Source organism: Anastrepha obliqua, chromosome 4 (genome assembly GCF_027943255.1).
Source record: "Anastrepha obliqua isolate idAnaObli1 chromosome 4, idAnaObli1_1.0, whole genome shotgun sequence".
Lineage (NCBI taxonomy): Eukaryota > Metazoa > Arthropoda > Insecta > Diptera > Tephritidae > Anastrepha > Anastrepha obliqua.
The window spans coordinates 88,244,995-88,257,259 of record NC_072895.1 but is presented as its reverse complement, the minus strand read 5'-3'; the positions used below and the strand labels follow the sequence as shown (position 1 = coordinate 88,257,259).

At 33.9% G+C, this 12,265-nt stretch overlaps 3 non-coding genes across 3 annotated transcripts; all 3 read left to right on the top strand.

Annotated features, from left to right (window-relative positions):
• The first annotated feature begins 982 nt into the window (after positions 1-982).
• Trnai-aau (transfer RNA isoleucine (anticodon AAU)) lies at positions 983-1,056 on the top strand. Its single transcript has one exon. It is a non-coding gene; the product is annotated as a tRNA-Ile (tRNA).
• Positions 1,057-1,654: 598 nt separating this feature from the next.
• Trnai-aau (transfer RNA isoleucine (anticodon AAU)) lies at positions 1,655-1,728 on the top strand. Its single transcript has one exon. It is a non-coding gene; the product is annotated as a tRNA-Ile (tRNA).
• A 10,260-nt stretch (positions 1,729-11,988) lies between these two features.
• Positions 11,989-12,061, top strand: Trnak-cuu (transfer RNA lysine (anticodon CUU)). Its single transcript has one exon. It is a non-coding gene; the product is annotated as a tRNA-Lys (tRNA).
• Positions 12,062-12,265: the final 204 nt, after the last annotated feature.

Genomic DNA, 12,265 nt, shown 5'->3' with positions numbered 1-12,265 from the left:
CTAAAAATTCGCTTTTTATTTACGAGTTGAATGAAATTGAATATAAAATAGTTGAAGAAATTAAACATTAAGTAATAAGAAAACGTGTGATTTTGCAGTTGAAGAAATTAAACATTAAGTAATAAGAAAACGTGTGATTTTGCATGGAATGATATTAGATTTGGTGTGTGAAAGTTTATCTATCGGAGTGATTTGATGAACAGCGCTTTTGAGCGCATTGCACTTCCATCCACTTCTTCTCCAAGTGGATGAGAAAATTTTAATAGCCCAAACCCTATCATTAGTATTATTAAAGATTTACTTTACTGCTGTTCCTCTTCAAGTAAGATTTTTCAAATGAGTCAACATTTCATTGCGTTTCGGTATGTATTTGGCTAAATATAAGTATATACTGTCGGCGTCAAAAGAAAGTGTACGTTACATGTTGGCGTTGATAAGTTTTTACTATTTTTTACTTATTTATTAATTTCAATTATTTGTTCAAGTTATAATCCATATTGCAACAAAAACCATATGATACAAAGTTTCAAATTTTCTACAAAATTTATAATAATTCGGCAAATTTTTATCAAGATTTCACACTTTTTACTCAGAATTTTTAGATAAAATTCTGGTACACAGTTTTATAGCCCATTGAATTCTGGAATAATAAAATGCAAGTTTCAAGTGGATAAAGAATTTTTGTGCCGATTGTCTTCCAAAAACATAAAAATTTTTTTAGAAATGGCCTCGAGTTTCGTTGAAATTTTTTTTAGAAAATTTCATTCTTCAAATTTTCTGAATTTGAAACAAATCTTTTTTACCTTTGCATGAATTTGTAGTTTAGTCTTCTTTTTTTAATTATTATTTATGCATTTTGTCCAGTTTCCAAGAACAAATAGAGCGCGAAAAACCTATTTATAGGCGCTTTAGCAGTCTGCATCGTTAAGCAGGTGCTACAAACCATAATAATTTCCCTACCTGACAGCTAAATTTCCTAACTGGCCCATTAGCTCAGTTGGTTAGAGCGTCGTGCTAATAACGCGAAGGTCGCGGGTTCGATCCCCTCATGGGCCACTAAAAATAGTTTTTTTTTATTTACTACGATTTCAATGAAATTAAATGTAAACTGGCAAAAAATTTAATTTAAATTAAGAAAGCAGGTGATTTTATATGGAATCATTGATGGATATGGACCACCGGAGTGGAGTGGAGTATTTATTCAGGTGCTTTTGAACGACACTTTTAGTACTGTAATGCCAGCAGACGCCCACATTTTGATGGCCCCAACACACATTAGCATTAGTTAACATTGTAAATATTTCCTATTGAAGAAAGATTATTCAAATCAATCAAAAATAGGCAAAGTTATTTAGCCACAATTAAAAATTTATTTAGAAATAGCTTAGAGCAGATTTGATATTTTTCAGAGAAAGTTTAATTCTTTAATTTTTCGTAGTTTTATTACTTTTGCTTTTTCTATTACTTTTGCGCCAACTCTAAATGGCTTTGTAATCCTACCTTACTTTTTTAAATTATTCAATCATATTTCCCATATTCCTAACAATAACTGGAGTGCAAGAAGCCTATCTATAGGCGCCTTACCAGTCTACAGCGTTAAGTAGTTGCTACAAAACATAATAATTTCCCTGCCTGACAGCTGAATTTCCCAACTGGCCCATTAGCTCAGTTGGTTAGAGCGTCGTGCTAATAACGCGAAGGTCGCGGGTTCGATCCCCTCATGGGCCACTACACAAAAACTTTTTATTAAAGCAAAATTATTATATGAATATGAGTAGGAAATCAATATAGAGACTTGAGTCCGTGCTGGATGCTCGTTGCGAGCACTAAAAGGGGAGCATTTTTTTTTTATAAAAGTCGCCACTGGCGTGCAATCGAAAATTGCCACGTCTATTCCTGAACATGAAAATTATAAAAAAATTATATTATAAGTATTTTTGAATAAAAATTATAAATATTTTTGTATACAAATTATAAAAGGTTTTGTATAAAAGTTATAAAAAATTGTTATACAAATTATTATTAATGTTCCTATTTTTGTGTTACGTCATCAGAAGGCGCAATACAAATTGTAATCGAAGTTCCGCTTAAAACCACTCAGAGTCATATGCGCGAGTCTATTATATTATTATGCAGTGCGACATGTTTCTACTTTTTTTTACCCACATATAAAAAAAATATAACTGGCAGAAAATCTGAGTTTTTAGTTTTTCACCATCACGCCAGGATTCATTTTCACGGACCTTAAAGTTTCAGTTATAATTCAATATTAATAAAATTATCCGAATTCTATAAAATTATATCACAAAAAGGAATTTTATGCGCGAAAAATGTTAAGAGAAATAAAAAAAAAAAATTGTTTCACAACTATCCTTCGCAAAAAATGTGCCTTTAAAATTTTCGTTTTTCAATATTCCTGAAGATTTTCATAGGCCATGGACTAACATTTTCTAACAATTTTAAGATATTTTTCACTTTTCTAAGACAAGTTAGAAAAGTTTTACCAATTATAACGGCCTTGGTAACAAAAATTTGGAAGAAGAGTGAATATATGAGAATTTAGGAACTTTATTTAAAGCCTTGGGTAAGGTTTGTTAGGAGGCTACCACCTTACTCAGGATGTATGAGGGCTCACTTAGGCTGTTTAGCCCATTATGTTGCCACTGAAGAGCCATCGATTATTCTAACCTCCTTTGAAGTTGCACAATGCATTACTGATTTGCTTTATGAAGTGCAAAAATTGTGAATATTTATTGAACCTCAATCTGCTAAGCAATCGAAAAACAGCTATGCAATATAAAAATATCGGTGCGGCATTGAAATCAAAGCTCAAAGATGAAAGAACGTGGCAGCTACGATAAAACCCCTTTTATGAGATGTCCATCCTCTTACCGAATACACCCATCAGAGTGCGTTTTTTTACTATAACGACTATCAAGTTAATGGAAAAGCAATGAAGTTGTATTAGAGGCCTTGACATTTTTCTCTTTGACGAAAATCCAACTATAGGCGCTTTCGATTCGCCAGTCCTCTGTTCGCTATGCTTGGGCTCTGCTCGCTTAACGAAAAATTTGCATGTGAATAGCGACAAACAAGTCATCAAGCAAGAATCGCTACTAGCCAGAGTGGTTATACCTCATAAAATTCTTTTCCAGTGCTGCCAACGTATGCTTATTTATGCCAGCTGCTCCATTGGTTCGTCACTTGTTAACGGATGACGAATAGAAGAGGGCTTACTAACTTTGGATGCAGTTCGTTCAAGACTCTCGTCCATTCGATGACTACCTTCCAGGGTGCACCAAAACAACAGTATTTTGTAGTCGTTTGAAACTTGGGCTACAAAACTGCATACCTAAAAAAATTCTAAAATTTTGTATAAAGAGTTCAAGGTTAGGTGGTTAGGTTAGCCAAGTTGCTTGTCTAAGACGAGACACTCGGCGGCCCTAAGTCACATTGTGATACCTGCATTTGATTTCCATCCCCTAACTAAGTTGCCTAAACCACTTAGACTTTTTTAAGAAGGTCACTAGTGACTCCAGTGAGACAGCTTGCCAATTTCCTAGGTCTTAAAAGAAATAATCGCCAAGATATTTAGCACGGCTTCTTTGAAGTGCAGGACATTCTTAGTGTTGTACCGACTCAATTTCTTCTGCATCTGCACAACTCACACGCAGATGTCATTGTGAGGTACAGCCATTCTACTACTGGCTAGGAAGTTAATAGTGTGGGCACCTGTTTTAACAACTGTGAGGACGCTGGTGCGTGATCTGTTGAATCTAAGCTGACATTTTGTCCTTTTAAGATTCAGTTTCGGCCAGAGCGCTTTGGATACCCTCCAGTTAGTGGTCAGTGATCATCTTCTATTGGCTTTCGTGATTATGTTCAAGCCAATCACAGTGTACAGTTCGTTTAGTGGAATGCTAAAGCCCTCTACCACTCGCTGAAGGTCCAGTTCTGAGCCTGTCCTTGCACAATCATCCGCTCTTTCATTTTCCTCCACTCCAGAGTGTCCGGGTTGAAGGTTTTGATAAAATTTTTAGAAATTTTCTACGCAATTTTGTCAGTAAACGATGAAATATATAAAAAATTAAAAGTTTTTCACGAAGCTATAAAGTCGTACTTCAAATCTTAACTGATTTTTAACCACTGAAAATTTAAATCTTTCAAGCTTTAACTGCCCGAACAAGCAAGCAACTTTGTACTTTATACATAAATCTTTTCATAAATCAAACTTTTACCTTACATAAATCATATTTTCTAAACTTTTTGCTCATCTAAGTTCATAGTGCGAACTGTCATATATATACCTACTTATATATTTTACTGTACATCTCGTCTGTCTGAAAGCCATACCCCGCCTCCGTTTTTCTTTTACTTCACCTTAAACTGGCTTCATATTTTCGCACACTGCAATCCTTTGCTCAAATTTCCACTCACCTACTAGGATTTTCCACTTTTTCTGCACACTTCAGCCACTCACACATACATGCGCACATGCGAGTATTTCATTCATCAACTTGTCTAAGCGCCTACACAGGCGTCTGACAGCCCATCATTGCGGCTGTCAATAGACATCTCACTGGGCTGTCGTCGCAACGCTCATCGGCATGTCAAAATGTTCTCGAATTCACTGCCGTTGCTGTTGCCTACTGCTTTTCTGCCTATGCTACTGTTTCGCTTTGCCATTTGAGCTTCTGTTTGTTCTTTGCTTATTTGTTTATCGCGTTTTCTTTGTGTACTTCGTGTTGCTTGCTTCTTTATGGCTTCATGCTTCTTTTGTGCCTTATTTACTTTTTAGGCAGCCCTGTTTATTTCTTCTCCATCATCATCTTCGTTGTGTGTATTGATTTTCCTTTGTTTGGGTGCAAAATGCGTCGCACGTGTTTCTGCGCCTATATGTCTGCTACATTTTTTTTCTTGATTTTCATACATTTCATTTTTGTTGTTTTTTAAGCTGCCGCCGCCTATTTGACGACCTCTGTTGACGTTTGTTTTCATCAAACTCCTCCTATTGCAGATTTCTGTCTATATGGGTTTTTGCTTGCTCTGCTTCCTCTTCGTTTACATTCTTACGCGTCTGTCTGTTTTATGGCTTAACTGCTGCGTGCATGACCTTTTTCGTTGGATTCCATACTTCCACTCTTCTTACCCAGCTTCCCACTAAAAAAGTTTGTGGATGTGTGGTTGAGTATTTGGGATTTGGCCATTTTTCATTGGTTTCCGAAGAGCAGCTCAGCGGCACTTTGTATTTGTACTTACTGCTGTAACTGTAATTTTGGGTTTGTCTGAATGTTAGTTATTTACTTATTTATTTTTGGGTTTATTTATGTGGCATTTCTGGGCCAGACATTACGTCGTCGACCTTTAAATTAAAACAAAAAATAATAATAAAATAAAAAATAAAACAAAACGAAGAAAAAAATTGCTGAGCCACAAAATTTTATTTAAGTCAGTAACGACGTATTTCTACAGTTGTGGTTGCGTTTAGTAAAATCTTAGAGTCGATTAAATTTTTTATTTTTTATTTTATTTTTTTTTGCTTTGATGCCTTTCGTTTGTCATTGTTTGGCACCTGCCTTGTGCTGGTTGCTGGCTTCCTTTACCTTTGGCAAATAGAAATGAGAGCAAATAAATTTTTGGTTTAAATTTAACACACGCCCGCATTTGTGAATTTGTGGTTTATAGATTTTTATGGTCAACAAGGATTTTCAGTTGAGGATTTGCGTAGTTGCTTGCGTGTACGATTTGTGGTTTTCATTTGACCTTTTGCTTAGATGTCAGATTTAACGTCACCCTGACGTAAAGCAAATTCAAGAAATGGGACCAAAACTCGTTCCACTTAGTTTATACAAAGCAAAAGAGGTATTTGCTATGCCTTCCGAGCTCGCCTTACTAGCTGACCTTTTTCTCTTAGCTAGAGGCTTCATGGGCTCATGCCTTTGTTGTTATAAAGTTCATATACTTAGTAGTTCATCGGTCGATCTTATGCATCATTCGTCGCATCTCACCTGTGGAACCCATAGATCATTCGATCACCTCTTCTTTTTAACACTTTAAGAGTTTCCCCATCAACTTTTGCCTAACTCCAAGCTTCTGGAAGCCATCAATTAGGTGAGAAATAATGTGCGAACTGACACCTTTGTATCTCAGGTGATTTTGCGTCGAATTTCAAGGGTACTTCGTAATTATATCAGCATACTTTTGACAAAACAGCTTATCTGATCTCAAAAGACTCTGCTTTCTAACTAACAAACCGAACTTTGTCACAGTGAAATTTTACATTTTTGTGCAACTTCTATTAAGACCGGGTTTCAAGCTGAGATTAGCAGCGTTTAATAGCTTGGGAATTGTATTAAAACCCAAAAATATTGTCTTAGTAGCTAGAAATTGCTAAGTTAACTTAAGTTGTTTTGTCAAAATTCAAGAGATGTGTTTTATATAACCATTCCTATTAAAGAGCGGAAGCTATATTCGAGTCTCAGATTATTTGAGGTTGTCCGTATTTACCATTTCTTGTATCTTGTATGATGGATCTAGCACAGTTGTTGTTGTTGTTGTTGTTGTAGCAGTATAAACTTTTCCTTTGCCTTACGGATATAATTCCGGATCGTTGTCGTAGCGTGGGACCGACTGCCGTGGGTATGGACGCAGCACAGTAGCGGTAGTGGGCTTTAAAAGATATCTCGAAAAAATCTTTTTCTGGTGAAATGCGTAACAAGAACGAAAAGAGATGAATAATTCTTCATCAAGGCAATGCGACCGGCGCTGACAAAAGGATTTTTGATCGACCAAAACATCGAATTGAGGTGCCATCGGCAGTACGGCCCTGATCTGGCACCCGACGGGAATACTTGGAAAAATACTAAATAATAACAAATTACATTTTCCACAACCAGTGTTCCTTCTTCCCAGTGTTAGACCAAAAACTGAAACCCTCGTTTAACTCTTCTAGCGAAACTCTTATTCAGCGGCACCCATGAAAGTATCGGGCCACAAAGCCTATTTAAATCTCATATTCTCCTACTATAAAAGTAAGGTGTGGGGTTTTCTAGTATCCATCGCTTCTCTTGTCTGTCAAACAACTCGTGCTTTCAGAATCCGTTTAGCGCAGCCCTTTTGGTAGAGGGGACCAGATACTGCATGCCCTCAAATTTTAGTCCTCGCAATGTTTTCTGTTGTCTACGTTGAAAACTTTCCTACCACAAGCGGTTTTATAAGAACTTCTTTATAGGTATTTTTCAACAAAGTGTTTGGGAAGTGGCAGTTTTTTTGGTACCTGCACAGGGTAATGGCACAATTTTTGAAAACTTTTTTTAGCCGTATTTCAAGATGAGTTTCTTCTAAAACTATTAATAAATTTTGTTGTGGGAAAATATCCATAAATAAGGTGAAGGCTTAGATTAGCCTAGTATTGAAACACTGATTGATTACACCAAGCGACAACCCAAAGCACACATGAGGAAATCGATATAAGCGCAAAGTTGGAGTACAAATATAATAAATTAGCATTTTTAGTTTTTTCATAGAACGTTCAAATTTATTAAAGGAAGTTTCAACAAGGATAAAAAAAATCATATAAAACTAAATTTATAAAAGGTGTGAAACCATCAGGTCAGTCCATAAGTTCTTCCGTATTTTACCCATAAATTCGCTTTTGTACGATTTTTGCTTATTTATTCGCGGAATATAACTGAACAACAAGTGATTTTAATTGCGGATAGAGGGGCGTGTTGTTAAAAAATAAAATGGAATCTTCGAACGCGTATAAGAGGCATATTTTGTATTTTTTTTATAAAAGTGGTAAAAATATAACAACTGCTGCTGTAGAAATAAACACTGTGCACGGAGAGGATACCGTGAGTGTAAGGGCTGCGCAAAAGTGGTTTTCAAAATTCTGAGGTGGTAACTGCGACGTGGAGGATGCCCCGCGCGCTGGTCGTCCTGAAGTCTTTAACTCCGACGCTTTGCTCGAACTCGTGGAAGCTGAGCCAAATTTGACAGTCGATATGATAGCTCAGAGGTTAAATTCATCGCGTGGAACAGTTCACAGGCACCTGGTTCAGTTGGGAAAGGTTTCAAAGCTGGGAAAATGGGTTCCGCATAGACTCTCCGTCGCCAATCTTCAGCAGAGAGTGAATGTGTGTTCTCAGCTGCTGCAACGGCTTGAAAATGAACGTTTTTTGAACCGTATCGTTACTGGTGATGAAAAATGGGTCCTTTACAATAATCCTGTTCGCAAACGCCAATGGTTAGATAAAAATGAAACACCAGAACCGACCCCTAGAGATAGTCTTCACCCCAAGAAGATTATCCTGTCTATTTGGTGGGATATGACCGGTATTGTTTATTATGAACTTCTGGAACCAAACCATATCTGGGTGTCGAAGGAAGGAGGACAGTGCACACAAATTTTATGATTTTTAGTAATATTTAATATACTTTATATTATACTTACTAAAACGAATAGTAAAACTTATAAGAAAAAATTATATCAAAAGAATAATAATAAAAAATAATAAGAAAATATGTATAAAAAAATTAAAGTAATAATAAAAAAAAAATGAAAAATAAAAATTAAAAAGTATTATAAAAAAATAATATAAAATGTAAAAAACTAATAGAAAATAATAATCAAAAATAGTGAAAACAACGTGTATAAAAAATAATAAAACCGACAAAAAAAATAATAAGAAAAAAAATAAAACTAATAATAAAAAAATAATAAATATAATAAAAATAAAAAATAAAAAAAAAATAAAAATAGAGATAAAAAATATTAAAAACGTATTATAGAAAACAATAAAAAAATAATATTATAATAAACAATTCAAAAAAGGTAATAGAGAATAATAATAATAATAAAAAAATTTGTATCAAAAAATTATAAAATAATAATAAAGTTAATAATAAAAAAATAATAAATATAATAAAAAAAAAATAAATATAATAAAAAAAAATAAATATAATAAAAAAAATAAATATAATAAAAAAAATAATAAAAAAATAAAAATAGAGATAAAAAATTTTAAAAACGTATTATAGAAAAAAATAAAAAAAATAATAGAAAACTATGTATAAAAAAATAAAATAATAAATATAATACAACAAAAAATAGAAAATAACACATAAAAAAATGATAAAAAATAATAATTGTAAAAAATATTGAAATATGTTAGAAAATAATATTGTAATAAAACCATAATAATGAAAAAATATGTATAAAAAAAATTAAAAATAAAAATTAAATTAATAATAAAAAAAAATTAAACAAAAATAACAAAAAATTAATATATGTAATAAAATAATAGAAAATAATAACAATACTGGAAAATAATAATACAAAATTATAATAAAAGTAAAAAAAATAATAATAATGAAAAAGTAAATTAGTAATAACACAAAATTAAAATAGTAATAATAAAAAATAGTAACAAAAAATAAATAAATAAAAAAAGTAAATAATAATAGAAAAATATATTAAAAAGTAGTAAAACTAATTTAAAAAAGAAATAATAAAATAAAAAAAAAAATAAAAAAGTTAAAAAATAATTAAAAATAATAAAAGGTAATACAATTTTTTAATTTAATATATTTTTCGTACCCCTTCTGTGGTAAATTATCTCAAAAATGTTCGTTAAAGTTTTTATCCTCGAATATCCTTGACGATTTTTACTAAAATTCTTTGCAGAAATATATTTTATGAATTGTATGCACTATCACCGACCTCTATTTCATCCGTCTATCTTCATTACATCTACATAGAAATATACATAGATGATAAGGATCTGCCCTGGTCATGGTCAAATACAGCAAATCTGATTTCCAGTTTTTTCACAGGACGTCACAATTTTTTTAGAAGGCTTTAAAGGACTTTAAAGGCCTTTAAAGGGCCAATAAGGCTATTGGCTTCGAAAAATAAGCTCATTTAGTACTGAAATATGAGTATCAAATGGAACAACGATTATTTTTCGTAGGAATTACGCAGTAAAATACCTCTAAAATATCGTTTAAAGTTTCTGTTCTTAACTGTTGTACGTACCAACACCAGCCCAAATTAAATCCTCTACCATTTTTAATTGAAAAAGATTTTGGGTTAAGTGGGAAACTGTTTAAAAAAGCACTTTTCAAATAAAAAATAGTATTGTTAAATCACGAATTTCATTATTTTTTCATTTTTCTTCATTTTCATTATATTTAAGCTGAAGTTGCGCGCATTTAGCGATTTTCTAAAGTGTGAAAAAATAGTTCAATTTTGTAGCACAATGCTTAGATATGGATATAATCTATAAATATTTTCACATTCCTTCCTAGAACTTATCAAATAAATATTTTAAAATTTTAATAAATCATTAACCACAAAATTCTCTCTCTCTTTTCAGGTACGTTTCCTCAGTAAAAGAGCCGCGAAATAATACTAATTTTCTCCTGCAGCGAAAAGCCAAGACGCGCGAATGTAAGGAATTCAATTTCGTGTATATTCATGTATATTTTTCTTTCTATCTGGTGTGTTTTAAGAGCTTGAGAATACAATTAGAGGCTATTGAGCACTTTTTCTGCAAGTGTCCGGATTTCGCAGCTAAACGATTAAGCTCACAGGGTGCTCCTTTCCTCGAAAGCCTGGCAGGTAGAGCTCCAACCTGAATCCTATCAACCTTTTTTATTATTATATTATTCATGACTCGGCACTCATACAGTATAGTTACATGGTCCATTCGATTAGTCCAATTTTTAACTACTTTTTCCATTAAATCTGCATAATAAATCCAAATGCGCCCAATCTGCATAAATGCACCGCAAACGAAGGGTACTTCGACAGTGAGGTGCAAAACCGCAATAAGCTCCTCAAATTGTTAGGCAGTAGCACTTTGGGGCAAATACAAAGAAATGTTGCTGGCGACATTTAAAGCAATTGGCCGGTCGGTTCTGAATTACGCTGCGCCCGTATGGTTGCCTGGCACTAGTAATTCGCAGTGAAAAAAGCTTCAGATCTGGCACAATACTGCCAGCAGGGCAACCACGGAATGTCTACTGATATCGCGCCTACAACATCTCCGCAATGAGGCTTTCATGCTACCGGTTAGGGAATGCATTAAGATGCTCAGCAAGCAGGTCCGGCCCAGCTGGGCTGCTACCGCGGTTATCATCCCTGCAGGCATTTGCTGAGCCACCTCGACCAGGCGAACCACTGACGATATCCAGGATCAAACACGACTACAACTACTGTATCGGACAATTTACAGACAGATATTAAACAACATTCACTGGGAGTCTCTTATCATCTTCCTAAACTCCCGACCCTCGAATGCCGTGATCGGAGTCCAACCACCACCCATCGTAGACGAAGAGATTCAGTTTCCTCGTGAGACCCGCTCGTTGACTCAATTACGTTCTGGATGTTGTGACAAGTAAAACTCCTACCTATCAAAAAATTATCCGAATATATGGCCGGCAGCTGAAAGTATTCACCACTTATTCACATGCCCTCCTAAACCCAGTCACCTGGCACAGCTCTCCCTCTATACCCAACCCGTCAAAACAATATATTTCCAGGGCCTACCGTTAGATGAGCTAGACGGTAATGGGTGACCACTGCACTGCTACAACAACAAAAACGGTAATCCCACCAAATATACAGCATGAACATCGGGCAATTGGTCTATCACTACGCAACCACTTTAGCACCAGGCGCTGCCCGGTATAAAAATGTTATTCACGAGTGCCTAAGGCCCTGACCTAATATTTTTGAACAGAAAGGAGCAATGCATTTTGATATTATAATTATGAAATTAATAATAAACACATAAATAAGATATTTAAATTATAAATGAATTGATAAAAAAGCGCTCACTTCAAAGGAAATTAAACAAAAAAAAAAATTAATAAAAAAAAATTAAAAAAAATAAAAATAAAAATTTTATTTCAATAAAATATCCCAAAACTATGCACTGCTGCTCACTGTCCCTCCGATCTGTCGTGTCCAATTATATAGCCCGGCTAGCTCAGTCGGTAGAGCATGAGACTCTTAATCTCAGGGTCGTGGGTTCGAGCCCCACGTTGGGCGCATAGTAACTTTTTTTATTTATTTTAGAAAACATTTGTTCTTGTTTCTTTATGTAATAAAAATGCATGAAAGTGAAAAGTAATAAAATTAAATATTCATAAGCGTAAATATGGAGCATTCAATGGAAAATGGAAAAATACCAATTTTCTTATCCAATTATTTTATGGATATTTGCCAATTTCATCGTAATCAAAATTTATTGAA